Source organism: Poromitra crassiceps (genome assembly GCF_964638095.1).
Source record: "Poromitra crassiceps genome assembly, chromosome: 5".
Lineage (NCBI taxonomy): Eukaryota > Metazoa > Chordata > Actinopteri > Beryciformes > Melamphaidae > Poromitra > Poromitra crassiceps.
The window spans coordinates 8,840,689-8,845,020 of NC_139642.1; positions in this window are offsets into that span (position 1 = coordinate 8,840,689).

The window sequence follows — 4,332 nt, forward strand, 5'->3', positions numbered from 1 at the left end:
TTGATCATTTTAACTCTACATGTTACACCACTGTCTGCAGGGGAAACAAGCTTCTCTGTCCAACCAAACGTAATAAATAAAAGTTCAATGACAGCAAAATCTGAATGTGCAGAATTGTGTTTGTTCATTCATCTTGCCATTTGATTGCTAGAACCATTTGTAAACAATTTAAAAATGTCATTACAAACTAAATATAGTTTGGGTGGAGAGCTTATGACACTGTGATGGCCAAGTGTCTCATTTGTGATTACTCTGGCAGAATAACATGGAGCCAATATCACCATTATTTTTTTCTGACCCACCATACAGATTGTCATATTTGTAATGATATAATTGAAATGAGATATATTGTCCCTAAAGCTCACTAACATGAATTAACAGTGACATCAACAAAGACAAGTTCAAATTAAAGGCAATTTCTGATTATGGTCAAAGGTCAGTCGCTCGTTTAAAATGTATAGGAGATGTATTTTTATTCCAAAGCATAAATCTAGTCTGCAGAGTGGGGTGTCGGTGCAAATTCCAACCAAGTGCCCGAGCCAAATAGCTCTGTGTCTTATACAGCGAGATAGCCCCCACCTTTGGAAGCTGGTAACTTTCCATTACTCATAGGAGTTCAACCTTCCCATGGACGGCTCCCTGGAATACAATGTTATCAGGTCACGGTCATATTGGGCTACATAGTCCTTAGCTTGCTCCTTGCTATTCGTGTTGCTGTAAGTTAACTCCAGGGTTCATGACAGAGTATTGGGAATGGGTGGAGTTCAGATATTGGCAGAGTATATGGATGGAAAAAGATCTTGAAGCTTGGTATTCTTAAAGAGCCCAACACCAAATAGGGCAGCTATTGTCTAGACTCTAGAGGACATCATGTGTATCCTGTCAGTTACAGGAAAGGAGTCATTCAACCTGCCTGTTCTCTTTCTTCCTTGAAAGGAAAAGTCAACCCAAACAGTAAAAAAAATAGGCTTTATATATTTTTTTATGATTTTCAATTATGCAAAACAGCTCTAATGGGCCTCTTTTGTAAAACATACTCATGCACTAATTGTGTATCAAATTCAAGCTAAAGTTGTGATTTATGGACATTTTTGCTGGGTGCCAAAACAGTGATGACACTTTTCTTTGCATACGATCCAGAGATCCACTTATTCAGTGTGATGGTCTGCAGTCTGAGGGTCCAAGGCAAAATGCTCAGCAGATCAGCAGGTTGTCAGTCTTCTCCACTCCAGGGAGCACAGCAAACAAACGGAAACAGAAACAAGACATCTGAACCACAAATTCTTTCAGCCATACCTGTGGTGCTGCACTCATTCATTTAGGGTGTGTCTCGAACATCAAAAAGAGCTTTTTTAAGCTACAAACAAAAGGACAATCCAAGCACTCCAAATGTAAAAATATAACCACCAGGAAGTAAATATTTAAGAAGCATTTATTGTAGGCTAGTGGCTGAATCATTAGAAATGCCAACATGTTTCGACCCAATTTTTTGACCCTTAAATGTTGGTGGGTCAGGGTAGTATGCTATGCCTTCTGCATGTTCATCTCCAAGATTGGATTATGATGAAGAAGGGGGAGGGTCCATAGTGTAGTATTTTAAATTAAATCCAAGTTTTTTTTAAAGGTTTTGGTCTGAGTGAAATGTTATGTGGTCTCTCCTGTTTCTAAATATATCTGAACCGTTTGGGTTGACCAAGTAAAACTATTTGTATAAGCATTTTACGAAATGTCTATGAGAAAATAAATGGGGGATGAAAATCTCTGGTACAGTGCTGAAGCAGGAAGTGACGTTCACTTTGGCTCTGTAGCATCCAGTGTTGGGGGTAACTCATTACAAAAGTAACATATTACATGTAATATATTACTTTTAGCAGTAACTCAGTAATATAACATTACTTATAGGATTTCAGTAATACCAGTTACTTTGTCAAGTAACTCAATTTACAAATTTAGTTAAAAATAAATAAATCAAAGCACATATTTAAAAAAGATACAATCATTTCCTAATCAAACTGTTTGTTTTTATGCAAATGACCACTATAGATGACAATAAAAAAGGAAAATAATAACATTTAGAATTTTGGATTGTTTACACTGACTTCAAGGCGGTTTAATTTATTTGTCGGGATGGTTCCGGGGCATCGTTGTCATTCTGCTGCTGCTGTTGTTTTGGTAAAAGTTATGCAAAAGTAGTGAAATATGTAACGAGTTACTCTACACAGACAGTAATATTGTAAAGTAACTTATTACTTTCAAATGAATTGTAAAGTAACTTATTACTTTCAAATGAAAGTAACTAGTAATATGTAGTATATTACATTTTGAAAGTAACTTGCCCAACACTGGTAGTATATTACATTTTGAAAGTAACTTGCCCAACACTCCTAGCATCACAGTGATGAAGAAAAATACACAGAAAACACAAGATGCTAAAGCTGGCCAGAGATATACCCACCCACTCATTTGATTCCATCTGCAACAGGATCCCAGGAGTCTAGTCTGTTTAAAGCACTTGACAGGCAGCCGATGGAGGCACAGCTGAAACCAAAGAGAGCTGCAATGAGTGAAAAGGCTCCAATCAGTTGTCATGGTGGTGCCATTTTTACCTTCCTCAACATGGTCATACTTATTTTTGCCACTAGAGGGAGGCAAGCGCTAACAAAGTCAGTCTCACAAAAAGGAACATGAAATAAAATCCAACAATTTGCTCCAGAATGGCATGCATTTGTAACAGTGCGTACACAGTCATTTTTAATTACATTAGTGTCAAGCTGCTCACTCAAAAGTTACATGAAAGCAGTGCAGAGACTTAGTTACTTACTTAGACTTAGCTGACAGTGCGATGTCATAGAGGAGGTCTACCCGAGCGTGTGCATATATGGTTTGTGCCGACACCTTGGACACAGGGGTGTCCAGTGTCCAATTTGTAAAGGCTATGCAGTCCAGTGAACAGTATTTATCTATTTAGATACTGAGAAGAACGTTCTCTATGTTATTGGAACAGTTATTGTCATAATTTGTATTATAGAGCTTTGTTTAAACTTTAAATGCTTAACTTAGTTTCTGTAGTGGAGAGAACAAGGGACTAGGTGCTAGTCAGGGGTTTTGTAACCAAGTTCACGCCGGTGTGCCGGCCAGGACACCACTTAAAGCCTCCGGCCGGGTATGAGTAAGAAACAGCTGAGACAGGATGCTGTTTCAGTCCTTCTTTACTGGTATTTGCAAACAACATATACAGGTGGTGAGTCAGGGATATCTTTGAACAGTTGTGGTTTACTTTTCTATAAAGAAAAGAATAACAAAAAATTAAATGAGTGATACCAAATATAAATAAATCCCATTAATATCCCCATCTGCATAAATACTATTACTCCCCTTATCATTACAGAGCCAGAAATAAACGACATTGACTTATTAATAGGTTTCCAAAAACATATTAGCTACTGGTCCTTATATCACCCGTTTTACTGGTGAGACCTTTATTCTGAAAATCCACACTTCCTGTTGCAGTTAACTATCCGAGCTTAACCTCGATATAAATGCAGGCATCAATAATAACCTCGGGAGGCTCGCTCCATCACAGAACATCACTCCACACAATACCAACAACAGGCAATAAACAATAGCCTACAACATAAGAACATGCCCAGGACAATAATATTTACACTCCAACTTTGGGGCCTTTTCTACAGTTTCACTGTGTAAATGTATCATTTTTCAATGGATTCTGTGTGCTCTAGGCTTGTGTAAAAAGGCTCTTTTACTTTGAAAAACGCCCACCGGAAATGCTTATTGTTGCTGCCTTTCCAGGCAATCAAAGCCCGAGGGCGGGAGCGTTCGTCACTTCTAGGCGCTAAACTGGATTCATTCCGTCAGACAGACGCCCAGAGCGGAGCACAGGAGCGGATAAACGACACTACAGAAGCGTCTTTCAGTGTGCTGCTTGGGCGAGATAGTCGAGCGAGGCACTGCGAGGCACACCTCCGGCACAGGCACCGAGGTATGGGGAGAGAGCTGCAGCTGGCGGGTCGGGGGTTACTTTTCTATAACTTTGCACCATTTATTTCTCTAAAAAAGTAATGTTATTTAATGTAGCTAATGTTGGATAGGTCATTGGTTTTCTAGCCGGTTTTCTAGCCGCTAGACTAATCAGTCATTCTTCCTTCAGAGTCTCGGATGCGCGGTGGGAAATTACGGAATCTTTTGGAGTATCCTACCATGGCCCCGTAGGGTTGGATAGCAACATTGTGTCTGAGGTAGGTACAGTTTTATTGTGATTGATAACGTGTATATCGCGTGAAGCCATTGCTGCCGACATCCCAATGAGGGATC